Source organism: Lissotriton helveticus, chromosome 8 (assembly GCF_964261635.1).
Source record: "Lissotriton helveticus chromosome 8, aLisHel1.1, whole genome shotgun sequence".
Classification (NCBI taxonomy): domain Eukaryota; kingdom Metazoa; phylum Chordata; class Amphibia; order Caudata; family Salamandridae; genus Lissotriton; species Lissotriton helveticus.
The window spans coordinates 1,305,513,062-1,305,529,636 of NC_136069.1; positions in this window are offsets into that span (position 1 = coordinate 1,305,513,062).

The following is a 16,575-nucleotide window of genomic DNA, read 5'->3' on the forward strand; positions in this document are numbered from 1 at the left end:
TATAAATATGTAAACCACAAATTACATTGGCAACATCCCTGAGAAGAAAAGACAGCTTTATAAAATGCACTAAGTGCAAAGCCTGTGTCCACGGTAAAAAATACTGCTGGTTATAAATCCAGAATCTCTAAAAGGGAAATGAAAATCAAAGAACAATTCTCATGCAAAACTGAATTTACTCTCTACGTGCTTCAGTGCCTGTGTGGCCTGAGGTACGTGGGCAGCACAATTCTACCTGTGCATAAAAGAGTACTTCAGCACTTGAGGGCCATAAAAAAACTGTGATAGGTCCTATCCAGTAGCACGACATTTCGAGCAGCATCATAGCAAAAATGTGCAAGCTCTATCATATTTTGTAATTGACGCAGTTCCGCCAAATATTAGAGGTGGTAACCAGGAGAATAAACTGAAAAAATTAGAGTCATGTTATATAATAGAGCTTGACACAATACCCCTGAAAGTTTAAATATGGAAGAAGATTTCCATACGCATTTATAAAAAGTGATGTGATATAGTGAGCGTCCCTGTACTCTCTGTGTTTTTAACTGGTTGCCTGACAGGTTTTTGTCATTTGTTTTATTAAAAAAAATGTAAACATAGCACTTTATGAGACAACTATGTATATGACATATTTTATGATAAGACGTTGCCCACTGGGTAAAGATACAATCTTTGAATACTATCATTCAATGAACTGCTTATTAAGTATATGAGTTTAAATAAGCTCTGTGCCCACTTGGGCTTGATTGCAGCAAGCATTTTTATTGGTCCAAGAATAGTTCTGTTATCATTCAGATGTACCCACTTGGGTGTATGTGAGTTGCGATATTTAGAGCGGTTAATAAGAAACAACAAATTTGGGTGTAAATATAAATGAACCACCATACTGTTGGAAAATGTAGCTTTGATGAATGAACTATCATTACCTAGATTGTACAAGTGTCTTAGCAGCAAATAATGAAATTTAGATCATTACGATGTTGATGTATTTCAATTCATTTGCTAAAAAACTACTAGTCTGTCTTTACTCACATTGTTTTTTGTAGTTCTCACATGACACGCTACGAATTGGTGTTTAAAAATGGTTGAAAACTTTATTTATCTGTTGGTAAGCAAGCCTGTTGTGCAGGCGAAACGCGGCCGTCAACAGCTGTCAAATAAATCAGTTTCATGGCTCAAGACAAGGCATCATCATCCTTGGGTTCACGAGGGACAATAATAGTGTGATCTGGACCGTGCTTGGGTGGTCCAGGGCGACGACGCGTCCACTGTTCAGGAGAAGCGGCAGGACCTACACAAGCATCAAGCGTGGATATATATATCTATCTATACTACTGTTATAAAGAGAGAACACGCACCTTTGAGCCAGGTAAACTCTGGAACCACAGCGCCAATCCACACACCCGATACATTGTAGAAATTGTCAGGGTGTGCAGAAGGACATAGGCTATAAAAAATAAAAAATAAACGTATATTTAAAAATATAACTTTTTTTAAAAAGTAGTGCCCTGAAAGTAGCGCCGGCCGCGACGCTGCTCTGGCCGTGACGTAGCGCTGGCCGGGACGTGCGTGTTGACGATGAGGAGGAGCGGCGGACATGGAGCTGCGGTGAAGGGAGGAGCGCGGGCGCGTCATGGCGAAGAGGAGCGGAGCGGCAGCTCAGGTAAAGTAAAGCTTGAAATCAGGGTGGGAGGGAGTCGGGGCGGGAGGGGAGCGGGAGGGAGTCGAGGCAGGAGGGGAGCGATTATGCACAGAGGGACAGGCGGGAGGAGTGGCAGCGGGAGGGAGTCGGGACGGGAGGGGGTCGGGGCGGGAGCGGGTGTACTGCCCCCAGCCCCTTTCTGCCCCAGGCAACGCTGGGTCGGGCTGCTAGTATATATATATATATATATATATATATATATATATATATATATATATATATATATATATATATATATATATATATATATAGCCAAACTGCTACACTCGGTTCTTCACAGAGAACGCCATGTCTTTGCCGCTCACGGCGGCGGTCCGTAGAAAAAGGAGGCGAGCCTTGCAATACAATCCACAAATGCTCCTAAAATCCGATGGATAAACAGCTAATACGAACTCCAAAATGGTAGCAAAGCAGTATTTTATTTTAGCAACAAATCGGCAACTCTACGCGTTTCGGGACAGCGTCTCTTGTTCATGAGTGCCGTTAGTGCACGCTCATTCGTTTAAATCAAAAACAAAAAACACGTGTGTTGGAAGTAGAATTGTACTGAAGAAACAGGACACAGCTGGTAAAAGTATTACTCATTTATTGACCATCCACTCTCCTCACTGGAGAACATCTCAACATTCTACAAGGAGCTTCAGGACGGGAGAAACCAACAGGGGTCAGGGAGGAGGGATGAACGGAATATACCACAGGCTGGTTGTAACACATCTCCCTTCCTTACAATGAGTACCAACAATGCGTACCATCAGGTACAGGTTAACAACAAACTGGTCGGCTCCCCGAGGGGGAATGACAGGCGTTCCTAGAGAGAAAAAGGTTATGGCTGCACTTTTACAATGTTGTCAAAACTCCACCATTGACCATTTTCAAACTGTACAACATTTTTTAACACTTTGACAATCCTGCTGGGGGAGTAGAACTTGCTAATGTCAGTTCCCAATTTGGGTTCCTTCTGGCTTGCGCCATGTCCCCCACTTCCCACCTTTGAACCTTAACACCATGTTTCTTATCGTACCACTGCTTGTACTTAGTTTGATGTTGCCTGACTTTCTCTCCTGCCTCCTCCCAATCTACATTCCTGACATCGCCCCCATTTAACCAACTGGGGTTAAACTTGGTACTAGGCTCCCTCCCACGTAAAGACACAAAAGGAGAGACCCCAGTTATTCTATTGGGCGAAGTGTGATATGCCCACAGACATTCCCTCAAACAGTTCTCAACATCTTGTCCATTTACAGTAGCTAGCTGGATATTCTCTTTGATGACCCTATTAGCTCTCTCCACCATGCCATTTGCTTTGGGGCAATAAAGGGCTGTGGTTTCGTGTCTTATGCCTGAAATTTCAAGAAAGCCCTGCATTTCCTCGGAGGTGAATTGTACCCTATTGTCTGTAACTAATGTGGAGGGTATACCTTCTTCACAAAACACTTCTTTGAGAAATTGGATCACTGATCTGGTGTTGATGTTGTGCACAAATCTTTGCCTTATCCAGTGTGAAGTATAGTCAATCAGAACCAACATGAACCTTTTTTGCACACCTAGATTTTGCATGGGTCCAATGATGTCTAATGCCAACTTGCTCCATGGCTTGTTTCGGACACTTACTGGAGAAAGTGGAGACTTGTGTATTAATTTTGACTTGTCACTTTTAGCGCATGACCCACACTCTTTCACAGCTTCCTCCGTCATGGTGTCCATTTTGGGGAACCAAAAATTTGTTCTTACTCTAGCTTTGGTGGCACTTCGCCCAAGGTGACCTTCATGCGCCAAGTCTATGACTCTCTTCCGTAATTCTCTGGGCGGGATTACTCTGTTATTTCGGAACACTTTTCCTCCAATGACACTCAATTCATTCCGGACTTCCCAAAACTCTTCTAGTTCTGCTTCAACGTCTCTTTTCTTGTTAGGCCATCCTTTCTTGACTTGCTCCATTAAAACATTTAGGGCCAGATGTAGGTAGCCAAATACCGGTCGGTAACGGCCGAATTCGGCCGTTACCGACCGGTATTTGGCTTTTGAGATGTAGGGGGCAGGAAACAGGCCATTTCGGTAATTTTACCGATTCGGTAAATATACCGGTCGGTAAATTTACCGACCGGTATTTTTACAGAATCGGTAAAATTGAGATGTAGGTGGGACTCTTCTGAGTCCCACAAGCCCTACAAATTCTGTATTTTACCATCAAATTCAATTTGATGGTAAAATACCGATTCAGGTGTGCATGCACACCTGTGCCATATGACAGGCAGACCTGCCCTTAGGGCAGGTATGCCTGCCACATGGCCCCCAAACCTTTTTTGGGGGTGCTAGAGGGTGTCAAAGTGACACCCCCTGCACCCTTGTCAAAATCGGTATTTACCGATTCGGTAAATACCGACCGGTAATGCCCCATTCATTCCTATGGGCTTCAAAGCCCATAGGAATGAATGGAGCATTACCGGTCGGTATTTACCGAATTGGTAAATACAGATATTTACCGATTCGGTAAATGGAACATCTGGATGTTCCTACATACCCCCCTTCTTATTTACCGATTCTTAATTACCGAATCAGTAAAATTCGGTAATTAAGAATCGGTAAATAAGTTCTACCTACATCTGGCCCTAAGTTCTTTATCTTCCTTCATAGTGTCTTCCCACTCTTTCTCTGTGATGGCAGGAAAATCCATCATCATGATGGGACTGTCCAGAGCCTCCTCAGGTTCTTCTTCCTCTGGTAAAGGTGATCTCGAGAGAAAGTCTGCAATTGTATTTTCCTTGCCCGGCACGTGTTCGATCTTGAAATTATAATGTTCTAATCCCAGAATCCACCTGCTGATGCGTGGGGTGCAATTCTCCAGACCTTTCACCAAAAATATAAACGTGAGGGGCTTGTGGTCCGTCCGTATTGTGAACCTCAATCCCCATAGAAAAAAATTAAAATGTCTGACCGCCCAAAAACACGCCAGGGCTTCTCGTTCGATTACAGAATAGTTTTTCTCCGGCGGAGAAAGGCTCCTGAACGCATAGGCAATGACCTTTTCCTCACTACCATCTTTCTGGACTAGGGTGGCACCCAATCCATAGTTTGATGCATCTGTTGCAAGAATGGTTTTTTAGTTGAATCAAACGTACCAAGCGCTGGAGAGTTGATTAGATCCTCCTTTAGAGCGTTTGCAACAGCTTCCTGCTCCTCATCCCACACAAATTCCTTGTCTTTCTTTAACATCTCTCTCATGGGCTCACACTTTGTTGCAAAATTGTCCACGTACTTAGACATGTACTCCATGAGCCCTAAAAAGGATTTGAGTTCCTCTTTGTTACGAGGATTTGGAGCCTCCTTCACTGCACGGATTAAACTTCCCTTTGGTCTGATCCCTTGTTCTGTGATGGAATGGCCCAGATATTCGACTTGTTGCACTTTTATTCTGCACTTTTCCTTCTTAACTGTTAGGCCTGCATCCATGAGTTTTTTAAAGACTTGCCTTAGCACATTATCGTGTTCTTCTGAATTTTTGCCATATACCAAGATATCATCTTGGAAACACATTGTGTGTTCTACCCTTTCGAGGATCTTCTGCATAGCTCTTTGGAAAATGGCTGCCGCTGACACAAGACCAAACGGCATCCTATTAAACATAAAAGCTCCGAACGGCGTAATGAACGCTGTGAGTGGACTTGAATCCGGATGCAATTCGATCTGGTGGTACGCCATGGATTGATCTATTACACTGAAGTATTTTGTGGGGCCCATGGTGCTTAGCATCTCATTTATGACTGGCAAAGGGTGTCTTTCAACTCAGATACAGTCATTTAAACTGCGCAAAGCCACACAGAGGCAGATACCTTCACCGTTGGATTTAGCTGCGAGAACAATAGGGGCCAACCACTCGGAGCAGTCAATGGGTTGAATAATGTCCAAGTCACACAACTTGCGCAGTTCGTTTTCTAGAGGCTCTTTCAGTTTAAGAGGCACGGTGCGCAGGCCATGCACCACAGGTTTGGCATTGTGCTTTAGTTTAATCCTATGTTGGAAATTGTGCAGACATCCTAGCTCCTTTTTGAAAAGCTGTTTGAATTCTTCACAGATCTTTTCGCTTCCCGGAAACATTTCTGTAAGCAAGACTTGTTCCGCACTATTAGGGTCCAGAATGATTCCCAACTCCTTTTGATGAACCCATCCCAAAAGGTTTGAACCAGACTTTACTACGTATATTGTACCATAGGTCTTCCTATCTTTGAATTGGAGCTGCACATCCTTCATCCCCAGCAGGGGTATATTGCCCTTATTGTATCCTGAAGGAGAGATATCAGGATTTTTTAGATCACTAATCTTATTTTCCCCCATGGAAACATAGTCATCCTTATTTATCAAGGTGAACGGAGAACAGGAATCTGCAAACATTTCAATATGTTCATCATTAATTAATACATCACATTTTGGATAAATGGAATTCACGGTGTCATCAACATCCTTTACCTGCAAAATAAACTTTTCCATTTTCTGTTCAATACATTCTACTTCTTTATTTGCACCCCTTTCAGTACCTCTTTCGTTATCTCTTGAGTGTAACTCTCCATCACGGCACACTCTGGCAAAATGCCCCCTTCTATTGCATTTCTTACAAGTGACATACCTGGCCGGGCATTGAAGATAGGTGGCAAAATGGTTGTTACTGCCGCACCGGTAACACTTTGGACCCTTCTCTCTGTGCTCTACCGTGGTGCTGGCATTTTCCTTAAACCTCATCTTGTACACATCAAATCTCTCCTCAGCATCACTAATGGTAGCCACTACCTCCCCTTCTGGTTTCATTTCTTTAACACACCTTGCTGTGTGTTCCACTGACTTGGCTATTTCAATAGCTTCTTTTAGCTCTGGATTCTTAGCTAATAGTTTCTCCTGGATGCGTGGATTGTTAGTGCACCTCACCAATTGATCTCTTATTAGGGAGTCTGTGAGATCCCCAAACTCACATAGCTGTGTCAGTCCCCACAAAACTGCAATATAATTCTGTACTGACTCCTGTTTCCCTTGACATCTTTTAAAGAATTTGTGGCGCTCCAGGACCACATTGATCCTATCCCCAAAGTGTTTCTCTAACTTTTGCATGGTCTGCACAAACACATCAACTTCCCCCACAGCATTTCCATCCTGCTCTGGTACGGGTAGATTTTCATACACTTTGCGCCCTTGCACACCCAGATTATGGAGTAAAATATGCTGTTTCCTTACAGAATTGAACCTTTGTCCCCCAATTGCTATAAGGTAAAACTCAAAAAGCTTCACCCATTCCTTCCAGCTTATCTTGGGTTCCCCTATGTCATTTAGAAAGGGCGGGGTTGATTCATGCTTGCTGCTGCCATTGTGGACCAGGAAAATTGGACCAAGAACTACACAACACAGGGGGAAAAATTAACAAAGGAGAGAATTCACCCCAGCAAGCAAAAACAGCTAAGATAGGCACTTTTTTCCTCAATACTCACTGTCCCTCATTAAATATGACCAACACAGGAAAAGTAAAACACTGCGAAGGTAAAAATTTTAATTTTTTGGCGAGTTCACACTAACTACTTGAGCACCAACAGTCAGACGCTTTGCTTGCGGAGCGCAGGCTCTTACTAATAATCTCTTCCTTTTTGACACCGCTTTCCGCTGACTTCTGTGGAGATACTTGAGAAAAACGAGTTGGTGCAAGACAGCTGCTTCTTCTCTAAATTTGCCGGCCTGAACTAGCTTCCCGATGCAGACGCTGTCGACAGGGTTTGACAGGAAAAAAAATCCGGCCCTTTACACCTGATGCGCCGATACTGCTCCCCCGGCGGAAACCAGTCACACAGACACTCTTCTCAGAGAACGATCTGAGTAAACAACGCAGGCGCCGTCAGAAGACACCGCCAAGCCCCGGATGTATTCGGCCTCCCGGGACACTGACAGGGATGGGCGGGCTTAGGCTTCCGAAACGCCGCTATGCCAGGACACTGCTCTCACAGGCAACAAGTTTCTCTCACAAGCGCCACAGTCTTGAGGTACAAAATTCGTCAGCGACTTGGTCAAGGACCGAGCGCCCTGGCAGGAACCCTTGCTGTCGACACTATTACCGACCACATGCACGTAGACCTCACTCGCTACGCTGCCACTCTGCTCACGCCGGTCCTCAGCAACAGCAAGGTACGTGTAAACAACAGGGGTATTTTCTACATCCGGATGTACACGTTCCACTCAGAGCGGGTAGGCTTTTACAGAGACACACCATCCGTTCTCCTTCAGTCTCTTTAGAGTCACTTAAACTGCACTCCCACAGTAACACTCGTAGCTCATAAGAAGGTCAGCTTACGTTTTAGAATGCTCCTATGCTTTCCTGACTCCTGCTTTAAATCTTGAAAAGCCAGTCTGGATAATTTCCTTACTTCAAAGTCCTTAGATGAATTTGTGTGGAGAGAGCACACAAAGGGGAGATGGTCACTACTGCCCCCTGCACAGTTCCGTCGCCAGTGTTGGAAGTAGAATTGTACTGAAGAAACAGGACACAGCTGGTAAAAGTATTACTCATTTATTGACCATCCACTCTCCTCACTGGAGAACATCTCAACATTCTACAAGGAGCTTCAGGACGGGAGAAACCAACAGGGGTCAGGGAGGAGGGGTGAACGGAATATACCACAGGCTGGTTGTAACAACGTGATTATTCCATAGAGAGTGAAAACAGACAGCAATAAGAAATGCTATCTTAAATCAGAAGCATAACACAGAGTAAACAATTTACACAAGTTTAAGTACATTTCAGCAAGATCTAGAGAGTCACTGCTAGAAGAAAAAGATGCTGCAAAACCTTCAGAAAATGGAGGAGAAACGCGTAGAGTTGCCGATATTTTGCTGAAATAAAATACTGCCTTGCTAGCATTTTGCAGTTCGTAGTAGCTGTTTTACCGCCATCGCGTTTCGAGGCCAAAAGCCTCTTCATCCTGGGCACAAAAACACTCTTGAAAACTTGCATAGTTGATTACAACGGATTTATTCACAGCCCAGCCCCGCCCTTTATGACGTGTACTCCATACCTTCTGTCACTAGTGCATTTTGTGGCAAAGAGTCCTTTATGCAAGATAGTTTTTATTTTAGTAAGTTCAAGTGTAGATTCCGTAATTGATTGTTTTATTTGTATCCTTGAGTAGGTCATGGTGCTATTAGGATGACTAAATCTGCATAAAAATACCGTGCCGTTTATTTTCTCGAATAGTTCAAGACCACAGCCTCACTCCAGCAAGAGAGAGCTTGTTCCCCGGCTGGCGATGATGCTCTTCCCCGTGGCCAGGCTGCCGCTTAAGTAAATGTTCCCTCAAAGTGCCCTGTAGCATCGGGAAGGCACACTCGGTATTTAGCCCTCTAGCTTTCAAAATGCAATCTTCCTTCCTGCTCGATATAACTACTCCAGTGCATAATGTGCTCATCCCATTCCTTTTGATATTGGGATTGGACCGCCTGCTCCTCCCACTAGCCCATATGCAAATTAGCATAGCTGGGGGCGAAGCAGGTGCCCATCATTGTGCCACACACTTGATGAAAAAGTTCACCATTAAATAAAAAATAGTTGCTAGTCAAACTTTTTCTACCATACTGAGAATCGTTTGTGTATGGGACCACAGACTTATTGGCCTCATCCCCAGAAAGTGCTTGACTGCTTTTAAACCATCTTTATGGCGAATACTAGTGTATAATGTTGACACATCAATATTTACAAGTAAGTAATCATCTTCCCATGGCAGATCATAAATACTTCTCAAAAAGTCTCCGGTATCTTTAGTGTAAGATGGCAAAGACTGAGCTGATGGATTTAGAAAAGCATCTACATATTTAGACGAATTTTCCAGAGTACTTCCCATTGCTGATATAATTGGACGCCCTGGGGGATCCAGCAAATTCTTGTGAACCTTTGGAATTAAATAGAACACTGGTGTTACTGGGTGATCAACTAAAAGAAATGTAAACTCATCATGTTTGAGCATGCCTTGATCAAACCATCCTTTTAACTGATAGCATAGCTGTTATTACTCTCAATCATGATCTTATCTGCAACTTTTACATAACACTTTTTATTATTTAGCTGTTTATAGGTTTCTGTCAGGTACTTTTACTTCCCCCATAGGGCTACGTTACCTCCTTTGTCCGCATTGCTCACAATACAGTTTTCATTTTCTGCCAATTTTTTAATTAAAGCCTGATATTCAATATGCTGGATAGTGCTATGTTTACTCTCATTCAGTTGCATATTCAATTTCTTTAGTTCATTTGTCACAATGTCACAAAACACATCTATCCCATCTCTAGCTGATAATGGAATAAAGCGTGAGGCTGGTCTGAAGTTGGTTGCAGCTTCTTGAGTAATCGTTAGATTTTCTTTATGCGCGATTTGTTCCGTCCTTACTAAATTATGCTCTGTGACAGTTTCAATGTCCATATCTCTCAGTTCCATCAATAGGTCAAAATCCACCACTTGCATTCCTTCTTCATGGGTGGTCTTTGTGTTCATAGTAGTGCTGACTCTCTGCACTGGATTACACAAAAAATGTTTCTTTAACTTCAATACCCTGATGAATTTAAATAAATCAATCCTGGTTTGGACATAGTCCAAGTTAGCTTGTGGGCAGAATGTTAACCCCAATTTCAATATGTTTCTTCTTGGTTAGTGAGAGTGACATTCGTTACATTGATTATTGTTGCTTCATTTGGTGGAATTATTGATTGGTTTTCTTCTTCTTCATTTGCTTTTGTTGCCCTCCTTCTACGGGCTGCCCCTTTCCTCCACTTCGACCTCTGCCTCTTCCTCTTGTTGATTTTTGGATCTGTATTGGTGGCCTTAGTCGCAAATTGAACCTGCGTTCTTCCCGTAAAAAATCTAATTCATCGATTACAGTCGGTATCTGACCTTGTATTTGTTGCTCTTCTTGAAGGTTTGTATCCACTTCTGAGCTCTGAATGCTACTATGCTCAGGTTGTACCTCTGGTGTTGGTCTACCAGCTTTTTGCATTTTATTACGCCTAATGTTGTTGAATTTTTTTGCAAAGGTATAGATTTGACCTTTGTCGTAATCTTGCTTGTCTCTGATGAATTTTTGGGCTTTCCTTTCCTTTATTGATGTTTCTAATTTTCTCAATCTTTCCTTCATTGCATTCATACATTCTTTGATATGCTCTTGATCTTCTTCTTTACTTAAAACATCTAATAATGACTCTATTTCTGTCAGAATCTTCTTACGGTCAATATCTGTGTACTTAATTAAAATAGCCACCATCCTTCGTGAGGCATCGTTATTGTTAGCTGCCCACTCTCGTAACATATTGGGGTTTGGCTCCTCATAAGTGGGCGTAACCATTATGCGCAATCCTCTGGTCACTCGCTGCACTTCTAGGTACTGCTGCAAGGATTTTGACTCCCACCATTTGGAGAGTTTTAAACGCTGCAATTTTTCCAATCTCTTCAAGCGTGTCTTTAAATTGCTCATTAATCCACTTTTTTGTGCTGTTTCCAAGCTACTTGGCGTGTCTGTATACTCATCATTGAAAATTGCAGAAGCTGCCTCCTCACGCTCCTTTCTCTTGGTGGCTGACATTTTATGGTGTGTGCACGGGACTTCCCGCTTAAACCGCAACCGTTGCGTCCTTCGTGTAAAATACACTGAACAAACAAACTTTGCTTTTTCCCGCGTCGCCTTATTCAAGCCCAGACTTACCCCAAAGTTCCAGCGTCTGTCCTCACCTCCAAGGGGGCTGCGCTTCCCGCTTTGGTGCTGGATTCTTTTGTAACCAAAACAGTTCATAATCCTTTAGCGGCGGGGGGGGGGCGGCAGCGTGAAGATTAGCAATATCTCCCGTGTGGTAACTGCCTCCTCCGGACCAAAAGCCGCTTCGTTGCAGGGGGACCCCACGGAAGCGCGTCCCTTACAAATCACGAAAATTCCTCCCGTTGTAATAGAAGGAAAACGAAGCCTTTTGCAGTTTCTTTTCTTTTTTATTCAGCCACCAGTCAAACGCGTTTCCAGTGCAAGGCACTCTTGTTCATTTACAATAAAACTTTGGCGAGTGGCCATTTTTAACTAACTACACACGTGATTTTTATAAGAACTCCAATTTCAATATATGCGAAGAAAGAGTTTTTCATGCAAAATCTAATTTAAACTATTACATCGCGCTATGTATAAAGCTGCGTTTATCAACAATGATTTGTAGTAAGCAATATTTTATTAAATACACACAATTAATAACACACTTTTGCAAATTCATTTGAAAGTCATGTTAATTCCATCTTATTCTGGTTAAAATTATAATTTATAATTTATATTCAAAATACCGCCCCAGTGGACATTCCCAAAATGTTGCACTTTTGTTCTTCCAAAAGCGCATGAAAAACATTTTGAAGAAGCCCCAGTTGAAAACAACCTGGCTGACCAAGCGCAAGGGGTTTATAAAATGCACTAAGTGCAAAGCATGTCAACATGGAGTGAATACAGAGCAATATAAACCAGGCTTAAGTAAAGGCATAAGGACAATAAGAGGAAAATACTCTTGCAAAACAGATTATGCTCTCTACGTGCTTCAGTGCCCTTGTGGTTTGAAGTACGTAGCCAGCACAATCTTAGAGGTACATAAGCGAATCCTCCAGCATCTCAGGGCAGTTAAAAATGGTGACCGCACTTATCCCGCGACCAGGCACTTTGAGAGGTTTCATGATAAAGATGTGAGAGGGTTAACGTATTATGTAATAGATGCTGTAGAGAAAAATGTTAGAGGTGGGAACCGAGAAAAGAAACTCAGAAAATTGGAGTCACGTTATATAGTGGAGTTAAATTCAAAACATCCTGATGGCTTAAATATGAAAGAAGATCTGTATACTCATCTTGAGTAGTGTAGTTCTAGGTTTTTAAAGTAAGTGATGAGATAATGTGAAGTAGACTTGTGAAATGGGAAAGATTCTGTGTATGATGACTGTTCCAGCCCACTTGGGCAGAATTGGAAGAATAAAAAACGCGACATTTTGAGAATGCCCACTGGGGCGGTATTTTGAATATAAATTATAAAATTATAATGTTAACCAGAATAAGATGGAATTAACATGACCTTCAAATGAATTTGTAAAAGTGCGTTATTAATTGTGTGTATTTAATAGTTCAAGTTCAAAAGTACTTTATTCATTTTTTTCATACAAAAACCATAAAAGTTCATAAAACAAAGTATAAACAAATATTTCATAACTTTAAAATCCATCTATGCATTTAAAAAAGAACGTCTTTCAGAGGTTTACTTATACAATTCTATGTATCCAAAAGTTTTCTGTACTTCATTGAACTTTTTAAGATGCCGATCACATAGGGTATACATTCCGAATTTAACAACTGTAAATATAGTAGGGCAGGGCGAGCTTGTACAAATTGCAATCTTTTTAAAATAGGTTTAAGATAAAAATCCCTAGGGAATTCATAATATTTACAGAAAAACATAAAGTGCAGCAGATCTTGTGGAGACAAATTGTCGCAGCCACAGGGTGCTAACACTGTCCCTCTGTGACACCCCCTAGGAATTGCAATTAAAAAATGAAACAAATTAAACCTAAACCTAGTTAATAAAAATAGCTCTTGTGCTGTTAGTGGCCAGAGTAAATATGGTTCTTCACCTAGTGAGGTTTTGAGCGTCATATGGAGACGTGCATTGGGCTTCAACAGGTCCTTTTCCTGCCTGTCCATTGATTTTCGTGTAATGAAGGACTGTTTTATGTATGCTACATCATTTCTATTAATTCCTTCCGGATTTAAAAACAAGTCCAAGCGACCTTCCTTCCCAAAACTAGTTTTAAGATATTTCATCCAGGGAATTTTGGTCATACAATCTAGGCTCAGTGTCTCTTTTAAAAGACAATGGGTTAAACCTAGCTGTTTATTGAGCCAGCATTGTAGCCAAAAAATAAGAGGGCGCAGGGACAGGGTGTCACTAATAAAAGGCATACCAGTCTCTTCGTGCACGGACATATTCGGTGTCCCCTGTGGGACACATAAAAGCTGTTTTAGGAATTTATTTTCAACCACCTGGTGGCCCTCTAGGTTACAGTATACCCATAGTTCACTTCCATAGCTGGCTATCGAGACACTCTTTGCACGATAAACCTTCAACAACGCCCCCAATGGTCTGTTGCCCATTCTCACAGCAAAATCAAAGAGCGCTGCGTTTGCCCTTATAACCTCTCACCTTTTTTTATTTAACAAAGAGGCCCAGTTCAGCTGATGATCCAGATGGACACCAAGGTCGGTAAAAAAGAGGTACACAAAGGTACCCTGGTGCCATTTACCATGAAAGGGTACTGTTTTTTTACTCCTTTCCCCACCTGCATAACGTAAGATTTTGTATTATTTATGGATAGGTCCCGACTATCCATGAACACATAGAAGGCATCAAGTAAGGATTGTAGCCCTTTCGGGGTGCGGTCTATGAGGATGGCATCGTCCGCCTACAGCAGGACGGGCAGTCCCCGACGACCCACATAGGGGTAATCTGCCCCTGTATTAACCAATGAGTCTTCAAGGTCGTTTATATAAATATTAAAAAGAAAGGGGGCCAGGATACACCCCTGCCTGACCCCCCTACTGGTTCTAAAATTTCTTGTTACCTTCAGATCCATGGAATATCTTACGTTTGCTTTTGTGTCTTAAGTATAACGCCCCCTAAGACTTTTACAATAGAATCAATTAGGGAGATTGGTCTATAGTTTAGTGTACTATTACGGTCTCCCTTCTTGAATAGGGGTACAATTGTGGACAGTCCCCAGGATGATGGACATCCCTTAGCCGCTTCGGCGTTTCCTACTGCTGTCAAAATTGGGGCCCAGAATAGGGTGCAAGATTTAAATAAATCTGGGGGGGATGTCATCTGGACCAGGGGCCTTCTTATTTGAGAGGTTATTAATTCCCTCCATCAATTCAATTACTGTAAACACCATAGGGGCAACCCCCTGCTCCTCTGTTGGTTGGGCTGGGCATATAACACAATCCTTAAAAATAGTGGTAAAGTGGGACACCCAGTCTTCCTCCGTAATATTTGACCCCACTTCGTTGGCCCCTGACATAAAAAGAGGTGATCGGTTAATCGTGGACCAGAATCTTGAGCAACTTCCCAGTGTCACAGGATCTAAGAGCTCATTCCAGAGCTCATTTTTCAGCTCCTTTTTCCTTTGTCCCAGCACACTTTTGTAGATTGATCGTTGGGTACGAATCAAGGATCTGTCCCTGGGAGTTGTTTTAAGGGCCGTCTTCAGGTCTCTGGCTGCCTTAGAGCATCTATGGCAAAACCATCTAGGGTCGCCAGATGGATTTTTCCCCCCGGAGCCTGTAACATCTTTCCTACATGGAGCGCTATAATATCAAAAGCTTTTAAAACCCCCTCACCTACTGGTTCAATGCTGGTACAGGTTGAGAACTCAACAGCACAGTCTTTTTTAAGTCTATCAAGGAAGTCGACTGGGGTGACCTTATTCCATTTAATGCGTCGTCCTCCATTTATAGCTAGCAGCGCATTTCCGCCTACAACTTTATCCTTTAATTTCATTAGATTCCCTCCTAACAGCACACAGACAGGGTTGTGATCACTGTGTGCGCTCGGTGATATTCAGAAGGCCAAGAGGAGATTCAAAACGGATCTGGAAACTAAGATAAAATCTATAAAAGTCCCAGCACTTCTACCCTTATAAGTAGGTTCCTTCTGTATAGATAATGGTGGTGCAATACTCATAGTAAATGAAAGGTCCAGCTCATCCAGCATACAGTTCAGCGCATTTCCTTGTTTGGTATGTTCGAAATGTAGGCCCGTTTTCATGTGGCAACCCGTGGTCACAAGGGTGGTTAACATAGGATCGCCACAAAGGTGTACATTGAAGTCTCCTGCAAGTAGCAGGTTTCTTCTTGTTGTTCCGCGGCACTGGGTAATATAATTGTGCAATTCTAAAATCCTGCACCCCTCGCCCTGGTTACTTGCATTATAGAAATTTATCACACACAGGCTACTATCTTTTTCCCCAAGATAATGGCCTGGATGTTTCTATTACCCGAGGAAAGGACCCTAATGCTGCATCTTAATGCCAGGGATGTAAAGATGGCTAGTCCTCCCGAGGCACGGCCACTATTTGATCTTGTTGCTGGAACACAGAATGATTTATAACCTTCCAATGAGGTGTTACTACAGTTGGTAGCCCATGTCTCTTGGAGACAAATGATAGAGTGTTTGCTTACAAACTGCACCCACAGGGGATCTAAAACCTTTCCTGATAGTCCAGCGACATTCCATGAGACAACGTTAAATGCTGGGTTATCCTCTGTGATTAACTGAGCACATTTCATAGTTGGAGCAAGTTTGGTTATTCCAATGTGGGTAACCTCACGAGGTCCTACATCAACTGACGGTACTACGTTGTTAGAAGTAGCTACAACAGAGTTATTATAGCCATTCGCCAAACTGACCCCGGGTGGGGGATATACGGGCAAGATATTAAAGCCATCCTGGCGGGGATAACTGGGCGGGTTGCCACCCAGTCAGTCACAGTTGTTGAGACCCGATAGAGCGTTAAATCTATTTGTGACTTCTACGTCTGGAATGACTCCCTGACCATATCTCATCTGAACTCCATTGGATCTCATAGGTATTATATTCCACGCTCCTTGACCCCTGAGATAATGAGGTTTATTAACGAGCATCCTGTTCATGTGGTTTAGGTTACTGAAGGCGCCCTGTTGTCCTGATCTATAAAAAAAAACAAGGGGCAATATTTCTATACCCTGTCCCCGCAACAAAGTGCTTCCCTCTGCATCCCGGAGTAACCTGGCTACTGGTATCGGGATGTTAAAATTTATGAC